Below are 22,907 nucleotides of genomic sequence, written 5' to 3'. Positions count from 1 at the left end.
TTAAATTTATTACCAAACTACTATACTACTGAATGTTACACCTTGCACCATTCCCCTGAAATTCATACTCATTTTGCAAGGGTAACTGACGAGGTAAAAATCAATTCCTGTTCACATACTCGGGGGCACATTTCTTATAACAAGTATGAAAGTGGACATAGACATAAAGTCATTAATAATTTTATTCTGTTGAATGTCTAGAGCTGCATTTTTATCTACCCTTTTATTTTGTAGAAAAATGCATAAATAAAACAAATTCTATTCAATGTGTTAGCCAAAATCCACACTGTAAAAGTAGCTGATTCCAAATTCAGCTCCAGACAAGTGACAAGTGGAGTATCTCAGGGTTCAGTCCTGGGACCGCTCTTGTTTGGCATCTACTTCTCTGAAGTACAGGCCAACACTAAGGGACTCTGGCTAACAAAGTTTGCACATGACTGCAAAATGGGAGCCATTACTGAATTCCCCCCAAATGATGTGGATACTCTAATAAATGGCCTTACAAAACAGATGCTTGGTGCCAGAGCCATGGGCCAAGAAATGTATAGTTATCCCCTTTGGGAAAAAACATGCACCCATGGATTATCACATAGCTGGCAGTGCACTAAACACCAAAAGTGTGATAAGAGACTTAGGGACACAGGTGGACAGTGGGCTCAACTTCAATAACCACATCGCCACAACAGTCAGGAAATCCTTATATGTGGCACACCTCATCACTAAGGGCTTTTCTTCCAAAAAAAAGGACGTCATTGTCCCACTGTACTCATCCCTCATTAGACCCATTATAGAATACAATGCCCCATTTAGTATGTACCGCTCAAGACATCTGCAACAACTGGAAAGGACACAGAAATACCTCACTAAAAGAATCACTGGCCTAAAGCAGATGCCCTCTGCTGACCACCTTAAAAAACTCCAGCTATATTCTGTCGCATATCGTCTACTCAGAGACGATCTCTGTTTAACATACAAGGCCATGTCAAACCCAGAGCTGTTGGACATGCTACACTTAAAGAAATCCCAATCCCTCAGAGCCACATGCTCCAGGGATCTAAACCTTGCCATCACAATAAACAAAACATGCTGGTGGGATAGGTTCCTGATGCAGAGACTCCCCAGACTCTGGAATAGACTGCCCATACATGTCAAGCAGAGCGCCTCCTTGACCCTCTTCAAAAGGAATCTTGACGATTGGATGGGAGATAGGAAATTCACTCTGGGATCATGTCAGTCTCCCTGCTAGACAGGGGTCCAGGGAAGTAAATAGTGTGGGAAGAAATAGCCAGGGAATTGTTATGGCTAGGCTTGTACAGGCCCTAGGGCCGATAGCCTAGTACCAACCTATGAACCTATGAAAAACCTGCTGTTGGCATTTTGGTGAGGCAATGTAAGACAATGTATTGCTATGCAACTGTCCTGTCTTTGATTCTGATGCTTTCCATTTGCTGAATGTATGATTCTAAGAAAGTCACTTAACCAGACATTGCGTCCAGGTCATCTTTGAAAATGGACAGTATGTCCAGTGGGCTTAACTGATTAAAAAAATATTATTATTATTATTATTATTATTATTATTATTATTATTATTATTATTATCATTTTATTTTCACCTACTCAGCATGGCTTTCACCAAGGTGCTGAAGCAGCACAGCTTTTCTAGGTTTCCTGCATGCAATCAACTCTCTTTTAAATGACAATAAACATATCACCTCAGCCTCTCCAGCTTATCACAAGCCTTCATCATGGTATGCCATAGCCTACTCCCAGCAAGACTTGCCAAGCTCTACATGAAAAATACCATAACAAACTAGTTCAAAAGCTACCATTCACACAGACCACAGTCTGTCAAATGGAATGATGCTCATTCATCCTTCTTACTAACAACTATTAGCATTCCACAACGACTTGCTCTTGTCCCTGTCCTGTTTAACATATTCACCAATGACATGCGTAAGATAACAGAAAAGGCTGCAATTATGATTTATACAGTATGCTGAGTCATGCGTTCAGATAATACCCCTGCCCAACATCCATTAAACACACAACAAGGTTTTACAATACTTGAGTAGCAGCTACATGAATCCCACCTTGCTCTTAATGCCAAAAAAGTAAACACATAATTTTACTTCCTGTAAGAATCATAGCATATTACCCAAACAAAACTGCTTGCTGTTATCCTCGACAACAAATATAGGTTTAAAATGCATCAAACAAGTTATAGCCAAAACTAATAAAAAACTTGTCCTATACAAGACAAAAAGCTCCCTATTGAAATATGCTGAAAAAAAAACAAAAATCCCATAAAAGAGCAAATCTCAGATATTGATCTTCTCATTTAAACTTCCCTTTTGCAGAGATGCAAGCCCCCCTGTACTCACTGGTGGGGGGGGGGGGCTGCCCATACCCTCTGAACTTAAATATAACAAATCTAAATTAATATACCTCATACAAAAGGGAATATTACAGGAAATGGTCATTTTGAACTTGATAAATGTAAATCCAGTTTTTTTGGACATTCAGTCTCTATGTTTCAGGTGGGTGGCCACGGTGGTGCAGTGGTTAGCATTGCCTCCTCACATCAAGAGGTTCTCCGGTTCAATCCTCGGCTGGGGTGCCTTCTGTGCGGAGTCTGCATGTCCTCCCTGTGGTCGCGTGTTTTTTCTCCGGGTGCTCCGGTTTCCTCCCACATCACAAAGACATGCTGCAGGTGGATTGGACACTCTAAATTGGCCCTAGGTGTGAGTGTGTGTGTTTGTGCCTTCTGTGGAAGGTTGGGTGCTGGACTGGCAACTCGACACTGTAAAACTCCACTGCCAATCATGAGCGGACAGGTGATCCGCTGTGGCGACCCCTAACCAGGAAAAGCCGAAAGAAGAAGTCTCTATGTTTCAGAACTCACTCTAGTGGGTCCCAACATTTGAAATGGTTACTCACAAATCCTTATCTAACCCCACATGTTCAACTACCGGCAGTATGATTTATCATTCTTCCAGTCTTCCTTTACAATGCTTCTATCCTAACCAATTTGCAAAAAAAATTATAGAATTTAGAAAAATGTTATAACAGAAAAAGATTTGCTGCTAGTTTGCCTAACTCTAATCACCAACAACTCAGTGGTTACATTTCCAAAACATCCTGCATTACTCTCAACTCAAAATTGCCTTTATCATTGTAAATAGTCCAGATAAATCCCAGAATCTTAGCAATATTATAAGCAGATATTTTCCTCCCAGAAAACTCCACTCAAAAAATCAAAATCTAATGCCTTCTACAAAATCTAATAATAATTTTGAAGAAGATTGCCTTTACTTAGTACATGCAGCAATGTAGAACTCTCTCCCTTATCTCTCTTCATAAACTAACAGTAGCCTCATCTTGCAAGAACTAAAACAGCATCTAGCTACAACACAGTATTGTACCAATGGGGATACTGGAATAGTGACCCAGGAAACGAGGGGGAATGCAAGAAGGTAAAAGTCTGCCCCATGACTGCTGATGTACTTAATAAGAATGAGGTGGTTGTGTAATCCGTTCTGTCAAAATGACAGCAGCTGTCCCTTGTGTCCAATTTTAAATATCAGGTATAACAGGTAACATGCCCTCTGCTCTCTGCCCAGTTACAGTGACAAGCCACTGCACTAGCAAAGGGCATTTTAGTGATGGGGATTTTCTCCCCTAGACTCTGATGAAAAGGGGCCATAAGCTCAGTTGAATTATCCTGGTCAACAAATGTTAATAATACATAAATAAATAAATAAATAACTTAATTAATTAATTAATTAATTAATTAATTAATTAATGTGGTAATTAAATAATGAATGGAGTGAATTCTTTTTCCCCGCGCCTCGGCTGAAAAAGAGCACTGCTCATTTAAACTTTCATGGTAAACAAAGGCCAATAAATTAATAACTGAATAAATGAATGAGTAAATAAATACAAGTGCTCTGTTCCCCAAGATTCCTTTGCTTTATATAGATTATATAGCTATAACATGGATTTTCTTCACTTGGTTAAGTCTTCGATGCTCATGGACTGCAGTCTCGTAGCCAGGTACTTATTTTCCTGGCACCTTGCATGGGCTGATATTTGATCAATTACTTAAGTTCAAGCAACATTAAATACTATAATCAGATTTGAAGTTTTGGGTTATGGGATGACTGGAAGATATACCATTGCAGTTAGGGAGTGAAGTTAGGGATTAAGTTTCAGGAGCTACTGACACTGTTAGATTTTGGGTTCATAAACTAGTTTGGGATTAGATTTATAGAGCAACAAGGAACTATAGGCTTAAGACTGAGGACTGAAATTACATATAGTAAACAACTGGGAGTTTTAGGCTTAGTGCTCAGTGTTTCAGATTCAGGTTAGAAACTGATATTTGTGATCAGGCTGATGGGAAATGTGAGGCTGCCAGCCCAGCTAGCTGGAATTTTATAAATAATTCTATGTCATTTGTGAATATTAATATGATTTGTATGCTTGTTTTACAAATTTAAGAGAACTATATGTTATGTGGATATTTAACTACTGGTGCAGAATTGTGTGTCGAACTGTATGTTATGTGCTGAGCTTCAAGAATGTAAACACCCTACTGGAAAAAAAATAGAAATGTATATAAACTGTATGCTTATACAAATGTATGTTTTGATGGTAGAAGCTGGAACATACAGAGTTAACTTGCAAACACTGAAGAAAATAAGTTGAAATTGTTTACAATTGTGTTATCTCAGTTTCAACTCAGCAAGAAGACAGGATGTCTAGAATTAGGATTTTTTCTATTGCCTTGAAACAGACATAATTAGTAGTTTTAAAATGTAAAAATGCTTAACTGTTTTACGACTTCCAGTTCTAGGCAAACTTCTGAGAGATATGTATTTTTGACACAGAGGTACTAAATTCTGTTAGCCTGGGAACTGAAGGCAGGTGACAAAGAGTGATGTCATCCTAAGCTGACCCAGAAGTAAAATGTGATATTAATTTAAGAACTCCCTCAGAGAGAAAGTCTGCATTTTGTATTTGTGTTGGGATCTGGAAACATCCATCTTCAGCACGTCTGCCTTGCTAATAGTAAGTAACTAGGGGAAAGTATCTTTAAATATAGATAGGAATATCATAAAGATTAGTTTAGATGTTTTCTGTATTTATTTGAGACTGTTCTGCTATGTTGTTTTAAAATATTTCCTCTGATTCTGAACTCTGTAGTCACTGTGCTGAGTTACTGAATATTGTCTTGTTCTTTTATTATTTATTAAATATAGTTAAACCTTTTAATTGTGGCCGGTTTGTTTAGAGATAGTTAAGCTCATAGAGTACTTGTGTATGTATTTGGTGATACTGCCATTCCTAAATAGCCTTGAAAGTCTTGTTCACATTTACTATTTGGATAATAGTAACATTATAAAATAGAATTGGTCACTCTTTGGGAAGGGCCTTATAGTGGCTGATAAGAAGTGGTTGGTGGCAGCTGGTACTACCTTGTAGTCTGAGCAGAAGGGGGCATAGATAGTGAACCTGTGCCAGGCTTCTCCAGGAGTGTCTGTGTGTTTGTATAAAAATCAAATCTCAAAGTGAAGTGTGTGTGTGTGTGTGTGTGTGTGTGTGTGTGTGTGTGTGTGTGTGTGTGTGTGTGTGTGTGTGTGTGTGTGTGTGTGTGTGTCAGCTACTTGGGCAGGGACACAAAGCACTGGTTGGACAGAGAAGGTGCTGGAGGTTTTGGCTTGACCACTCATCTGAGATCTTAACCCTATAGCTATACCAGTGGAGAGTCTTAATGGGGATCTGGAGAAAAAGGGAGAAACAAGCCCCAGACTGACTATGATCTCTGTATGCTCTTAAGGGAAATTGTACTTTACTGTGTGTGTACTTGGCATCCTCCCAATGTGCATGTCCCTCACTGGTGCTAGTGCTGAAGATTAAAGCTCCTTGATTACTGAGTCAGTGCAGGGGCATCACATATTAATTGTTTGGCAGTGGTGGGATAGCCACATTACATATTAATTGGTTGATACTGGTAAGACAACCACATCCCATATTAATTGGCTTGTAGTGGTATGGATATTGAATTCCTGTAGCCTGTGTACAGTGGTCACTGGAATTGTTTGTACTCCTAATCAGCCACACAGTGAACATTCAGAGTTCATATCACAATTGTTTTATTTTTTTTTTTATTAGCATAGTTAGTCAGGGAGAGCAGGCAAGCATGTCAGCAGAAGAATATGACAAGCTGACAAGGAGCCAGTTGGCTGAGATGTGCCAGGCTAAAAAACTGGTGCATGCCAACCTGACTAAAGCAGACATGATTGCAGCCTTAGTCACAGCTGCATCACAGAATAGCAACCAGTAGAACAATCAGACTGGTCGTGGAATGTACAACTCTCAGAAAATGGACAGCTCAGCCTTTCCACAGAGGATTTAAAAATCCATCTGGAGCTAAAGAGACTTGAGTTGGAGGCCAAGCATTTGGAAAGAAAATCAGCAGAGAGACTGAAACATCTGGTGGCTGAGGAGAATGAGAGGCAGAAGCAACATGAAAAGGAGATGCGGACTCTTTGCCAGAGTCATGCAGGTAATGGTGAAGGGAGTAACCAAACCCCAGAAGCAACAAAGGTCAGTAAATTACTTCCACAATTTACAGAGGGGGATAGTTTTTATAGTTTCATTCATATGTTTGAGAGGGTATATAAACAGTATAATGTTGACCAAGGGCTCTGGGTACAGTTCCTGATCCCCTTACTCCATGGTAAAGCTGTACCCGTTCTTTCCAAACTGTCTGATACTGACTGTTTAAATTATAATGTTGTAAAGAACTGCTTGCTAGAATTTTTTGAGTTAACAACTGAAGCTTATAGGAAAAGGTTTTGTGAGCACAGACGCAAGGCAGATGAAAGTGTGTGTGGATATGTTGCTAACCTAAGCACTTATTTTCATAGGTGGGTGAGTTGATGTCAGCTCACCACTTTTGAAGGGCTGGCAGACGTTTGGTGAGAAAACAAGCCCTTAGCAATTTGCCTGAGGAAATGGGAATCTGGTTAGCTGATAGACAATGTACTACTGCAGAAGAGTTGGGGAAGAAGGGCAAGCACAGCATCACTGCACAGGAAAGGAACACTCAATACTGCTCATGGGTCTAAGGGAACCCATGGTGGGCAGCACAGACTGCCCCAACAGAATCCGCCAGTAGCAGGGGAAGCCACTATTCCAGGTACATGTCTAGGACCTAGGTTTAAATGTTTTAAATTCAACCAGTGAGGCCATGTAGCATATAGATGTCCATGGAGGCAAGGTGGGGAATAAAAGGTGGGAGAGCCAGTAAGTGGGAATGACAAAATGGCAACAGTAGGTTGTCACAAGACAACAAGGGTACCAAACTACCACACGAGGTTATATCCTAGCTTAGTGAATGGGAAAGAGACCATTGTTAAGAGAGACCCAGCCTCTGACCTAACCATTGTGAAGCCTGCAATGGTTACAGAGAATCACTACTTGCTTGGGCAGTCTACTCCAGTCAGAGCTTTATAAGGGTCCCCATTCCAAATACCTTTTTCTAGGGTTCATCTTGTCTGGGAGGGTGGAAAAAGAAGTCAGGAAGTAGGTGCGTTTGAGAATATCCATGTAGATGTCCTGATAGGGAATGATTTTGATAATGCAGTACCGCATGTTCATGCAGTTACACGCAGTCAGGCTTGGAGACAAGCATGTGGGTCTGGTAGCCTGGGGGAGACCCAGACAGATTGCAGACTTGCAGCCAGTACTGGTGAGGTGGTTACTTCAGGGAGGGAGTTACCCTGTAGCAGTGAGACTGAAGGTGAGCCACAGATAATTGTGGGTACTAATGTTCCCTTGGACAGAGTGACTGCAAGGGAAGAGGTGAGTAGTAGTGGTACCAAGGATGACAGTGAGGCACCACTGTCAAACGATACCAGACTTCCTGTGGAAGCAGACCTGGAAAGGGTTATAAAGAGAGTTGAGACAGGCAAAGCACTCAGACCCTACATTGCAAGGCCTGAGGGAGGTAGCTAGTGAGGCACCTGATTCTCAAGGGAAAGGGGAATCTGTATACTGGAACAAAGGGATTTCTGTACAGTACAGAGAATGGATCCCTGAGGGAGGGCTACAGGGTGAGAGAATACAGCAGTTGGTAGTACCCAGAGCCTATCATCTGACACTTCTAGCCATAGCCCATGATATTCCCATTGCAGGTCATATGGGTATAAAATGTACAAAGATACATATTATGCAGAACTTTTATTGACCTGGGATTTCCAGAGATTAACAGGGTACTGCAGGATATGTGAACACTGCCAGAAGGTAGGCAAAGCAGGAGACAAAGTGAAAGCTCCTTTGATGCCTTTGCCTGTAACTGAGTAGCCATTTCAGAAAGTAGCTAGTGATATTATGGGGCTTCTGAGTATCCCATGTTCCACAGGGAAAAAGTATATCCTAGTGGTAGTAGAGTATTCTATGAGATACCCTGAGGCAGTAGCTCTGTCCTCCATTGTGGCAGAAAAGGTGGCAGATGCTTTGTTAGAGATTTTCAGCCAGGTAGGTTTCCCAAAAGAAATACTGACTGACAGAGGTGCCAATTTCATGTTAGATTTGCTGGCTTGTCTGTGGATGTAGCGGGGGGGGGGGGGGTGAAGCAGCTAAAGACCACCCCCACCATCCCCAGACTAATGGTTTTGTTGAGAGGTTAAACTTTACACTCAAGACCATGCTACGGGCATTTACAGACCAGTTTAAGAGGGACTGGGACAAATATTTGCCACATCTGTTGTTTGCTTACAGAGAGGTGCCCCAGGAATTAACAGGTTTTTCAGCCTTTCAGTTGATGTATGGGCATAGGGTGATGGGAACTCTAGATCTGATTTAAGATGAGTGGGAGAGTGAGTGTGAATCCAACAAGCAGTCTACTGTGGCATACTTTCTAAACCTCAGGACAAGGCTCAGGGAACTCATGGTCTTGGCACAAGCCCAACAGCAGAACATTCTCTGGTATGACAGGAATGCTCGAGCTAGAGAGTATGCTGTAGGGCAGCAGGTAATGATTCTCATTCTTGTCAGATACAACAAGCTGCAGGCAGCTTGGGAGGGACCCTACAAGGTGGTAAGGAAGATCAGTGATGTTAACTACATGGTAGCACTGTTAGGCAGGAGGCAGGGCCACAAATTATAGCATGTTAACATGATGAAACTTTACTATGCTAGGGAGACCCTTGTGCTGAGCATTTGCAGAGGATTGTAGGATGAGTCTGAGGGGGATCTGGTGAGTAATCTCTTCAGTGATGCTCGGACTGACACAATTTGAGAAATCCAAGCAGTGTTGCAGGAGTTTGGTGAAATGCTCGCTGGGAAACTAGGGTGGACCCACCTGGTGCAGCACCATGTGGATACAGGACCTCAAAGGACTATTAATCAGGCCCTTTATATGGTGCCTGAGATAGTCAAACAGACTCTGAGGTAGGAGATACAGGAAATGTTGGAACTAGGTGTAATTCAGGAGTCCAGTAGTCCCTGGGCCTCCCATGTGGTGCTGGTACCAAAGAAGGATGGCAACACCAGGTTCTGTGTGGACTAAAGGAAATTAATAGTCACATAGAATCAGATGCTTACCCCATGCCCAGGACAGAGGAAGCCCTAAAGCAGCTGGGTGGGACTAAGTATCTTACCACAATTGATCTTACCAAGGGTTACTGGCAGGTGCCCTTGACTCCCAGTGCTAGGGAGAAGTCAACCTTTGTGTCTCCTTTTGGCTTGCATGAATTCACTAAGATGTCCTTTGGGATGAAAAATCCCCCAGTAACTTTCCAGAGGCTGGTAGATCATATCCTAGAAGGCACAGGAGATTTTGCCCTTGCTTACCTAGATAATATTGCCATCTACAGCCATTCCTTGCAATTGCACATTCAGCATGTCAGGGAGGTGCTGGGCAGACTGCAGAGGGCAGGGTTGACAATTAAACTCACCAAATGCCAGGTGAGTATAGCATAGGTCCCCTACTTGGGACATAGAGTAGGGAGTTGTAAGATCAGGCCAGAATCTGCCAAAGTGGAAGCCACTAAGGCATGGCCTGCACCTGTTACCAAAAAGCAGGTGAGGGCATTTTTGTGAACAGCAGGGTACTACAGAAGGTTTATCCCCAATTTTAATACCATAGCTGCTCCCCTCACAGACCTGGCAAGGAAAAACAGGCCAGATAGGGTAGTGTGGACCCCAGCATGTGAGCAGGCATTTCAGAAGCTTAAAGGAGCTTTGGGAGGAACCCCTGTGTTAGCTAGTCCAGATTACAGCAAAGAATTTGTTGTGCAGGTGGATGCTTCAAACCATGGGGTGTGGGCTGTACTTAGCCAGGTTCCTTCAGCGGGACAGGAGCACCTAGTAGTTTATCTCAGTTGTAGGCTCCAACCCAGGGAGGAATGCTATGCAGCCATACAAAAGGAATGTCTAGCCATAGTGTGGGGACTGTGGAAACTTCAGCCTTATCTGTATGGAAGGATATTCACTGCAGTTACAGTCCACAATCCCTTAACAAGGCTACATTGAGCCAGACATCAAAATGCCAAGTTACTAAGGTGGAGTCTAGGGTCACAAGCATATGATATGACAGTGCAGCACTGCAGTGGGGTTAGCAATACCAATGCAGATGGGCTCTTAAGACAAGGAATGGGGTAATCTATTGCCAGATAGGCTCAACACTCTCAAGCAATTTTCTCAAGGGTTACTTTAAAACTACCTTGAGTTTTCAGGGAGGGGGCATTGTGAGGCTGTCAGTCCAGCTGGCTGGAATTTTGTAATTAATTCTATCTCATTTGTGAATATTAATATTATTTGTATGCTTGCTTTACAAATGTAAGAGAACTATATGTTATGTGGATATTAAAATACTAGTGCAGATGTGTGTGTGTTGAACTGTACGTTATCTACTGAGCTTCAAGAATGTAACCACAGTGTACCCTACTGGAAAAGAACAGAAATGTGTATAAACCATATGACTATGCAAATGTATGTTTTGATGGTAGAAGCTGGAACATACAGAAGTAACTTGCAAACCCTTAAGAAAATAAGTTGAAATTGTTTATGATTGTGTTATCTCAGTTTCAGCTCAGCAAGAAGACAGAATGTCTAGAGCTAGGAGTTTTTCTGTTGTCTTGAAACAGAAATAATTGCTAGGTTTAAAGTGCAAAAGTGCTTAACTGTTTTATGACTTCCAGTTCTAGGCAAACATCTGGAGATATGTGTTTTTGACATAGAGGTACTAATTTCTAAGTTTCTGGTAGCCTGGGAACTGAAGGCAGGTGACAAAGAGTGATCTCATCCCAAGCTGATGCAGCAGTAAAATGCCACATTAATTAAAACTCTCTCAGAGAGAAAGTCTGTGAATTTTGTATTTGTCTTAGGACATGGAAACATCCATCTTCAGCACTTCTACTTTGCTAATAGTAAGTAACTAAGGAAAAGTATCTTTTAGCTATAGGTAGGAATATAGTAAAGCTTAGTTTGGATGTTTTCTGTATTTATTTGAGACTGTCTTGTAATGTTGTTTGAAAATATTTCCTGTGATTCTGAGCTCTGTAGTCACTGTGCTGAGTTATTGAGCATTGTCTTGTTATTTTATCATTTATTATTAAATATATTTAAACCTTTTAATTGTGGCTGATTTGTTTAGAGATATGTACGCTCTTATAGTACTTGTATATGCATTTTTGGTGACACTGTCTACACCACTCCTAAACAGCCTTGAAAGTTTTGGTCACACTTACCATTTGGATAATAGTAACATAACACAGTAGAATTGGTCACCCTTTGGGAAGGGCCTTATAGTGGCTGATAAGTGATGGTTGGTGGCAGCTAGTACTGCCTTATAGTCTGAGCAGAAGAGTGCATAGATAGTGAACCTGTGCCAGCCTTCTCCAGCGGTGTCTGTGTGTTTGTATATAAATCAATTATCAAAGTGTGTGTGTGTGTGTATGTGTGTGTGTGTGTGTATGTGTCAGCTAGAGTGTTGGAGGTTTTGGCTTGACTACCCGGCTGAGATCTTAACCCTATAGCTGTGCCAGTAGGCAGTTTTATTGGGGATCTGGAGAAAGAGGGAGAAAACAGCCCCAGACTGGCTGTGATCTCTGTGTGCTCTTAAGGGAAATTGTACTTTATTGTGTGTTTACTTGTCATCCTCCCAATGTGCACATCCCTCACTGGTGCTGGTGGTGAGGATTGAGGTTCCTTGATTACTGGGCCAGTGCATGGGCATCACAGGGAAGGTGGGAATTTTATGATTAGCCTTAGATGTTTTTATGCATGGCTGTACTGTTAAGCTGTTGGTAGGTCAGGTACTTGGCAAACCTTGGCAAACCAAGCAGGTTGCCACAAAGAAGTTAGTAAGCTACAAAATAACATCTACAGAAGGCACTCCAGTCAAAGAAAGATTTATTTACCTTTTTCGTTCAAAGACGTCATCAGAATAAAAAGACAAAATGTCAATCAATCTTATATACTCTTCTACATACTCAAACAATTGATTGACAAATCAAACAATTAAAATCTGAAAAACTTCAGCAAAGCAACTTTTAAAACAACATTACAGAATATAACACATGACCTAAGCTGCAAAAAAGTTTCTCTCCTCAAAAGCAATTTTTTATAATCACCACCCCTTAAAACCCTATGGACTGAATTGAACACAAAAAAAATAAAATATTTGAAATCTGCACACTCAGTAAAATGTTTATAAAGTGCATTGTTGATTTCAACTTGGTATGTGACAAACATACACCAGCTACAAGATGCAGTTCTCTGGCTGTAAAGAAAATACCTCTTCTTTAGCTAACTGTGCTAAGGACCTGTTATGACGAGATTTTTTTACATACAAAACATAAATAGGTGTTCCATTAAGGACTGATATGGTCTTTTAACAGGATGCTTCCAGTTATTGATTCTTTTTCCAGTCCTGTTCATCAGTTTTCCATTATCTGAGTTCTATATTAATGCCTGAAATTTAGATACATACACATTTACAAGGCATGCAATCCAGTGGGCCACTGAAGAGGCTAGTCCAATTTCAAAATAATTCCATATCACAGTGTGGTTATTTAACCTGTTCAGTATCATATAGTAGGCAAACAGAGGCTGAGGGAATCAAACCCTGGACTACAGGAAGCAACATCTTAACAGGTCATAGCCTTAATCTTCTAATCTATTGTATTTGCTATCTACTGCAGGTTTCATTAAACAAAAATCTCTGAGAAGGAACAGTGTAGCCGCTCCTGCATGGAATAAGGCCGCTGAGCTATCAGGAAACAGCCGATCTGACGTGCATGAGCCTGCTGACACTGTTCCTGCACAGAAAGCCATGCAGAATGCTAATTACTTCATTTGATGGTGAAAACCATGCAAATAAGGTGAATTAGTGATTCAGAAAGCAGGCAGGCATCCGTGCAGAAACAGTGCTAGCTGCAAAAATGTGTTTGGTTACTAACCAAACACATTTCTGCAAATAACAAAATGGAGGTATGACAGCTCAAATAAAAGCATATATAATAAATTTTAGGTATGCCAATGGCCAAAGTGTTTAATTTAATAAAAAAAGCAAAGTTATTTTTTGGCCGATCTTGGCCATTTAAGCAAAGGGCGGCAGCGCACAAACAGAATTGTGAAAAAAAAAAAAAAAAAAAAAATATATAAATATATATATATATATATATATATATATATATATATATATATATATATAAACTCAATTTTAGGGGAAATCTGCGCTTTGCCATTATAGTCAATGGCATGCAGAATGAAAACATTACCAGGGAAAACTAGTTGTCAAGGGGAAAGGCTCCGTGTCAGAACAGTAACTATGGACTGAGGCAGTGGTGTATGTAAATGAAAGAAAATTTACTGAATCACAAAATATTCTAAGTCCACACACTGCACCAAATCATGTAGGTGCTAGAACAGGATAGTGTAGGCAGGAGGAGTAGCTAACATGAAAAGGGGTTGTGTCATGTTTGCTGTAAGCACATTGGAGCTCTGTCCCCAGGTTTGCGCTTAGTTAAGCACAACTAAGCAAGGGGGTGTCTCTGAAGCTGTAATGTCTTACTCCATGAAATGAAATCCAGGTTTCCATCCAGGGGTGGGCCATGTCTGCTAAAATGTGTTTACCTTAGCTAAATGGGTGTATGTGATGCACACTGGGACTTAAAAAAATAATAAAAAAAAAAATGGAAATAGCAGCATTGTTTAGATTTAGGCAGTAGGCTTGCACTCCGCACCTTGGGGCTTAAAAGGGGAAGAAATTGGAAGGGGAAAAGAAAAAAAGGGAAATAGAAAAATATAGGTGCTCAAATTCAAGTAAAATAGCTGGCAGATGGAATGTCTCAAAGTCAGAAATCACACAGGCAGCAGCTGCAGCACACCACTATAAACTATGCAAACACCTTCCAGTCTGGTTTTTCCCACAAACTGCACCATAGGAGTACACATACGGGGGAATTTTAACTGAGAAAATAGCAAAAAATGTTAGAGGCTGTTGTCATTTTGATCTATCAGTATGTGCAAAAGGCTGAAGAGGGTAATGCTGACAACTGACTCAGACCAAGGAGGAGGAGAAGAGTGTTCAGACCCAGGGTAACCTACCAGGGGCTACATGATCTGGAGATAATAGAGTGCTACAGGGTGGACAGGGACACACTTCAGCAACTCATTGAGCTGTGCCAGCCTCGCCTCAGACCTAGAACAAACAGAGGGGACTCCATCCCAGTGGATACCAATGTATGTATAGCCTTAAGAATACTAGCTATAGGTACTTTCTAAAGACCAACTGGGGATATCGTGGGGGTATCACAGGCATCTGCATACAGAATACTCCACCAGTTCCTGGATGCCATGAAACCACATGCTGCTGAGCACATTTACTTCCCCAGCACCTGTGAGCAGAGGACCAGCAATATGCATCTCTTCCACTGTGTAGCAAAATACCCAGAGATAATGGGTGCCATAGACTGCATACACATCCACATCAAAGCACCAGCCAGTGACCATGGTAGGGTCTACCTAAGCTACAAGGGGTTTCACTCCATCAACTTCAAGGTCTTCTGCGATGTCCAGGGCATTATCATGAATGTGTGTGCTGGCAGCCCTGGAAGCTATCACGACTCCCACATCTGGCATTCATCACAGCTGCACCAGGCATTTTTGAGTGAGGACATCCCATATGGCCATCTGGTGGGGGATGCTGGCTACACATTGGAGCCGTCGCTGATGACACCCATCAGAAATGCAGACATACCCACACAAGAACGCCATAATGAGGCACAGGCACAAACCAGGATCATTACAGAGCATGTGTTTGGGATGCTCAAGTCACGGTTCCACTGCGTTGACATATCCGGTGGAGCCTTGCACTACGCTCCAGCCACATGTGTACACATGTTCATAGTATGTGCTATGCTACACAATATGATCCTGTGGAAACAGCTGCAGTAGGAACAAAATGGGGAAGGGCCACACAGCCCCCCACCATTGCCAAGGTCTCCACAGGTGCAGAGGGAATCAGAGGAGGAACATCCTGAGCCTGCCCCTGTACTCAGATGGAGGTGTGCCCGGTATCCCCTGTCCTTGGCAAAGAAGCAATGCATAGCACATACACTGACACTGTAGGGCCTGAGGGACTGATATCTCTCTCTCTGACTCTCACACACAGTAAAATGGATGCCAAACATCACACCACCTATACCTTATCATGAATAGGAAGTGTACTGCATGCATTCAACATAGTCAGCCCTCACGCACCATCCTCACACTGTCTCAGGCACAAGGTAAGTCAGTCTTCTTAACAATTAATGAATGGAGTAGAATGGTCTGATAGCATATCTGTCGTATTGATGCAACTATCCATTGGAATGGGGTGGCTTACTGGGATAGCAGCAGACAACTGACAGCTATGTTGGACAGCAGGAACTGTATGCCCAGTATTGGCTTACTTACACTGTGCAGTACCAGCCTAGTTGACAAATACCACTGCAGTATATGTGGTGAACCAAATAACTGGGGGGGGGTCATAGGTCACATGCATGGATGTCAAAGTGGAGGTCCCATACTCATCCCAGCCTCACCCAGCAGAAAAGCTGTAGAAAACCATACAGAAATGTCTGGTAAAGGCCCCCACATGGTGACATCCAGGAAATTCCCACCTACAGACTTTTACACAGTGATATCACAGCAAGTCTGGCAGTGGCAGCATGGCTCTGAAAGGTAAGAAGTGTGAAACTAAAAATGTTTATGGCAGAAGAATCTGACCTGTGGCTGAACTGTTATGCATGTAGTCTCAAAGATAGGGCACATCACTATGCTAAATGGGGACAAAATGTTATGCAAATATCAGCACTGTCTGTCCAAATGTGTATTGCATACAGATGTGTCACCCCCCACTCATAGTCCCATAGAAATGCAGTAACATGGCCCTAGCCTTAAACAGCATCCAGCTGTCAACTAGAGTGATGGCTCAACACAAACAGAAAGCAATTGTCAGTAACACCAACAGTCAACTTACTGGTGCCATTCCAGGGGTGTCCACTGCCAGCAGCCTGGGAACATATGATCATCAGAATGCGCTGTCTTGCTACAGATGGCCTGCATCTGTCAAACCTGGCCTACAAGCCTCTGGTAAATACCCATGTCTCACCCGCAGTGTGCTGTTAGGGAGTGTCAAGGGATCCATAACACCAGCATAACACAGTCTACAAAATGCAAAGAAAGGCCATGCTGCTAAAAGCTAGGAGCAAACCTGCCAGCCTCAGAAAGCCATAAATCTGGACAAAACCATAAATAATGGAGTGATAAAGGTCCAATGAGAAGGACGCCTTTGAAATACTGCTCTAATAATGTTAGAAAGTTGATGGAATGATTGTATTAGCATGGAATGTCTGAAGGGTATGAAGTCTGAAACTGCAATGTCAACTTTCAGTAATATCTGACTTCAACCCTGAGTGACTTGCAAAACACTTTTACTTGAAAACCACACTCGTTTGGGTAACCAACCAGATATTTGAGTCATGAATCTGGACATTCTGTGAAGCTCTGTACAGTCGACAGGCAGCGCTAGGAGTCTAAACATGGGAATGCACTCATGGCAGGCAGTCCTAACCCTGGAAAATGGTTACATGTCTGCACTCACAGAACCCTCACCCACAGCCATGGGGAGTAACGTACCCTTCCCTGCTCACTCATCCTATGCAACATCCTGACACCAAAATGTAGCCAGCCAAGCCAAATGAGGTGGGCCATACATATATGTGAGACACACACACACACCTGCAGGCTGGTCAAACAATCTGGCACAGACACAAGACCCTCCAAGTGCAGTCAACCTTTTAGAAGACCCCTATGCAATGTATTGGGAGCTAAAGGCCAACCTATCTGACCCAGGACACCCCCCTATATTTTATCCCCTACAAATCTATCTGGAGTCTGCCTGTCACCCTGATCCTGTCTCACTTATATTACCCAACCATGGACTGGAAATAAAACCATGCCAGAAGAGAAATGTACAGGGATTGCACCATTGTAATATATCACCAAGGTGCTGGACTATTTCCACAGCTCCAGCAGTCAATTTGTTGTAGGACCACCTCTCAACAGGCTGGATTGTGCAAGAATGCCTAGCATTAGGCCCATAATATTGGTGTGTGCATCTTCCATCCTGTATTCCTCTGGTAAATCACTGTGATGATCTGAGGTGGTATGTCACGAGGCACTGAAACAGTATATGACAGTGTCAAATATCATATATGTCAGATGTCTGCTAAAACAAACCCTGTAACCCTAGCAACCCATACATTACTAAGAGAAATAGTCACAATCACTGTATGGCCCATTGTCACCCCATTTTGATAGGATTTCCAGATATCCTTCACCAACAGGTTGAGAGGTATGGCTGTAGCACAAAACAAACCAGACTGGAGTACAACAATCCCTGGAATGGAGTCCCACATTTACTATAGAAGATAACACTGGCCATGCTCATACACTTACAGAATTGTCAGTGGGATCTAGGAATTAAGAGGCCTTTCCTACCCAGTGCACTTCCCATTGCCCTACTTTAGCAGTTCTAAAGATGTCTGTCACCATAGAAGTACCTTTCATCAGGCTTCAGCCCTATAAGCTCTGTGGCAGTTCTGATAACTGCGTACCACTATAGTACAAATAACTAGTTAGGTAGGAGTTCTAATCTCAGTCTGGGCAAATGTAAAGGTGTGAGAGTTAAAGATTTTGGGTCCATTCAAACCCAGTACACTTCCCAGTGCACTACTTTAGCAGTCCTGCAGATATCAGTCACCATATAAGTCATTTTCATCAGACCTCTGTCTTATAAGCTTTGTGGCACATTTGATAACTGTGTTACACTACAGTACAAATAACTAGTTGGGTAGGAGTTCTAATCTGAGTCCTGGCAAATATGAAAGTGTGTGTTTATAAGTTATAGATTTGGGGTCCATTCAAACCCAGTACACTTCCCTTCATCCTACTTTAGCAGTCCTGCAGATATCAGTCACCTTAGAAGTCCCTTTCATCAAGCCTTAGCCTCATAAGCTCTATGGTGCAGGCGATAACTACATAACACTATAGTACAAATAACTACTTAGGTAGGAATTCTAATCTCAATCCAGGGAAATATAAAAGTGTGCATGTGTGTGTTTATAAGTTAAAGATTTTGGGTCCATTCAAACCCTATAAGCTCTGTGGCATGTGCAATAATTGTGTAACACTGTAGTACAAACTACTAGTTAGGTAGGAGCTCTACTCTTAGTCCTGGCCAATGTAAAAGTGTTTTGTGTGTGTCTGTTTATAAGTTAAAGAATTTGGGCCTATTCAAACACAGTACACTTCCCATTACCCTACTTTAGCAGTCCTGCAGCTATCAGTCACCTTAGAAGTCCCTTTCATCAGGCCTCAGCCCTACAAGCTCTGTGGCATGTGCAATAATGGCATAACACTGTAGTTATAAGTAACTATTTAGGTAAGAGATCTACTCCCAATTCTGGCAAATGTGTGTGTATATATGAGTACTTTAAAGTATTGTGTGGCCTCTCTCACCCAGTACATTACCTATTGCCGTACTTTACAAGGGCTGGTGATGTTCGTCACCTTAAATATACCTTTGGATAACCTTCACCCTATAACCTCAGTGGCATGCGCAATAAATGCATAACACTGTAGTAGCAACAAATAGATAGTTAGGTGCTCTAATCTCAGTCCTGGCAAGTGTGTCTGTGAGTGTGAGAGACCCAGATCCATTAGAGAGTGGGTTTTGCTACTTTATGCTGTTGCCCACCCAGTACATTTCCCAGTGTCCTCGTTAAAAGGCCCACAGTTGTCATCCACTGTAGAGTGACCTGTAGACACTCTGCAACCCTATGAGCATTGTGCCATGTGCAATAACTATGTGACAGTATGGAATAGATAACAAGATAGGCAGCCCATATACTCTTTGGATATCACTCCCCACTGAGGAATCATACACAAACACACTCAGGTAGGCAGCATCCCCTACATCAGTAGGTGGCCTGCAAACTGGCTCACAGATAGGACCCACTGTGTGAAAGCAGCAGACTCCATGTCAGACTGCTGAACAGTCATGAGTGGAATCCCACAGGTTGTGGACCTGGGTCACCTCATGTTTGTGATCCACACCTCTGAGGACCAGCCCAATACGAAGGCGCCCTGGCTGACATCCTTAACAAAGGCTTCTCTGAGACCTGTGACTGTTGTCAGAACCCTGGACATAAGCTCACTGCAAAATGATGTGCCTCCATCCCCTTTGGGTACATCATGGTTCCCATAAAGTAATACACTGATGGTAGCCCACTGAACACTGATGTTGGTATAAGGGAACTTGGAACACAGGTTGACAGTGAGCTCTCTGTTGACCACTACAGTGCCACTGTCTTCTGAAAGTCCTTCCATGTGTCACTTCTCCTGACTAAGGGCATTGAATCCAGGAAGTAAAAGGACAGTGTTTCCCCTGTACTCTCCCATCAGTAGGCCAATCAATGTGTATTATGGCCCATTTGCTGTGTACTCCACTGGACACCTGCAACAACAGGAGAGGCTGCAAATGTACCTCACAAAGAGGCTCTTAGGTACTACACACTTGCCCCAAATGGACAGACTCCAACAGCTCCAATGAATCTCAGTCTCATATTGACTACTTAGGTGCAATCTCTGCCTGACATACACAGCCATGTCTGACCCAACCCTTTCAGGAATGCTAAATCTGAAGAAACCAATCTGTCCACACAACATGCCCCAGATACCTCAAACCCATTCTCACAATCAACAGGACATGCTGGAGGGACAGGTTCACAACCCAGAGACTGGCTACACTATGGAATATACATCACATATATGTCAAGCAGAGCACATCACTGGCCCTCTTCAAGAGAAATCTGGAGGAGTGGATGGGGAATAGAATACCTACCCTGGGGAATCACTCCAGTGACTATACTCAGTAGAAACACTGGGGAGTATCATCAGGTGGCATGATGCCAGGGCATTCTCATGGGCTAGCCTTGTAAAGCCTCCATGGCCATTTGCCAAGTACACACCTATGAATCTTTGAACCTATTGATCTCAGTACTGTGAAATGTGTGTGTGTGTATATTAGTGTGTACAAAAGTGTTTGTGAGTGTGTAAACATGTGGGTGAAGGTAGTTGGTGGCCCATCTCACCCAGAACTACCATTGCCATACCTTACAAGTGCTGTAGATGTTATTCACTATATAGGTATCTCTAACCTATAAGTTCTGTGGTGTGTGTGTGGTAACTGTGTAACACTATAATACCAATAAGTACATAGTTAGGAGCTCTAATATGAGTCCTGGCAAGTGTGTGTGTGTGTGTGTGTGTGTGTGTGTGTGTGTGTGTGTGTGTGTGTGTGTGTGTGTGCGTGTGTGCGTGTGTGCGTGTGCGTGTGTGCGTGTGTGTGTGTGTGTGTGCGTATTATTGTGTGCAAGTCTGTATATGTGCAGGTTACAGTATTTTGTGGTTTCTTTCACCCAGTACATCACCCATTGTCATAATTTGCAAGACCTGGTGATGTCCCTCACCTTAGAAGTACCTTTGGATAAGTGTCACCCCATAACGTCTGTGGTGCATGTGATAAATGCGCAACAATGTAGTAACAATAAATGGATAGGTAGGGGTTCTATTCTCAGTTGTGGCAAATGTGTGTGAGAGAAGAGTATCATGTGTGTTTGTGTGAAAATGGCATCCACTGGATGGGCATGGTTTCATATTGTATGTCATGGTACTCACAGTACACATTCCTAGGTCTACTGTATGAGGTCCGCTGTTCACATCAACTGTAGTGGTATCTGTAGACACTCTTCAGTCATATAAGCCCCATGCAACAGTATGGAATAGTATGGTACAAATAACAAGATTGGTTGGTCTGCTAATGTCAGTACTGGCAAGTGTGTGTGTGTGTGTGTGTGTGTGTGTGTGTGTGTGTGTGTGTGTGTGTGTGTGTGTGTGTGTGTGTGTGTGTGTGTGTGTGTGTGTGTGTGTGTGTGTGTGTGTGTGTGTGTGTGTGTGTGTGTGTGCACGCACCCTGGTGTATATAGCAGTGGTTGTGAGTGTGTAGACTTGTATGTGACACTATTATGAGTACTCTCACATCCAGTACACCCACCACTGCCATATCTCACAAGCCCATGTGATGTTATTCACCTTACAGGTACCATGTAACACTCATCACACTAGTAGTCCTGTGCCACCTGCAATAACTGCATAATAGTATGATACCACAACTTGATTGGTAGGGGTTTCAAACACAACTCTGGCAACTGTGATCCTGTGTGTGTGTGTGTGTGTGTGTGTGTGTGTGTGTGTGTGTGTGTGTGTGTGTGTGTGTGTGTGTGTGGAGGTGACTTGTCTGATGGTGATGTGTGTATGTTTGTATGCACACAATCATGCCATGTGGGCAACCCACAAGGGGTGTTTGGACAGCTGTGGTCCGTACATGGCAGGGTGTACAGTTCACCATCTCTGGCCATTGATATGGGAACTGGGCCTGCCAGGGGTATCACCAGCACCACCAGGACTGAGTCCAGATGCAGTACTACTCCCCTATGGTGACTGCTGTCTGATGAATCCACGTCCCTGTTGGGACCGGCCAGGACCATGTGCTGATGGCCTGCTGCGTCATGGTGTGGAAGCACACCCCCTTCAGTAGTGCTGGTGGTACTGCTAATATGGGAACATGATGGTTAATGGCCAAGTAGACCCTCAGCTGATCGTGATGCTGCCCTACATCCACATGGCTGCTGACTATCATTTGCCAAATGCTGAAGCAGAAATATTCCATGGTCGAGGAGTACCAAGGTCTCCCCCTACTGTCTATCCATAACTTCAGTACACTTACAGATGGCCACAGTGAGTTCACAAATATCACCATGGACACCTGGGATGTGCTCATCCATGACCCTGCATATATGTCTGGTGTTACATTCATTACATGCCTGTGCCTCCATGACGGCCCGAAACATGTACATGGTGATGACTGCTCTGGCACTTGCAACAGGGGCATGACAGGCTGTAATCCTCCTCCAAGCACCCCTGCCCACCTGCCTGTTTGGGACCTCACCAGCACTCTGGCTATAGCTAGTGCCTGCACCCTCATTTGCCATAATCACCACAGTAGCCTGTTCCATGTCATCACCTGCCAACTGTCCACTATCTGTGGCCACGGGTGACAGGGTATTTGTGGGCATTGTGACTGTGTGTGGGGATGGGGTTGACAATAGTGGGATACCAAACGATGGCACAGATTCAGCCCCTGACAACCCCACCTGTGCCTCTATATGAGTATCATCATAGTCAGAGTCTGCAGAGACACTGACATCAGAATTAGAGCAGGAGGG

General features: G+C 42.9%; 1 protein-coding gene across 1 annotated transcript in view; it reads left to right on the top strand.

Moving 5' to 3' along the window:
* LOC122815622 (deleted in malignant brain tumors 1 protein-like) overlaps positions 1 to 22,907 on the top strand; it is a 569,610-nt gene that overhangs the window by 243,427 nt on the left and 303,276 nt on the right. The window lies entirely within an intron of this gene.

The sequence above is a fragment of the Protopterus annectens genome, chromosome 1.part1 (assembly GCF_019279795.1).
Source record: "Protopterus annectens isolate FY-2018-M chromosome 1.part1, PAN1.0, whole genome shotgun sequence".
Taxonomy (NCBI): Eukaryota; Metazoa; Chordata; order Ceratodontiformes; family Protopteridae; genus Protopterus; species Protopterus annectens.
This window is presented reverse-complemented; position numbering and strand designations above follow the sequence as displayed.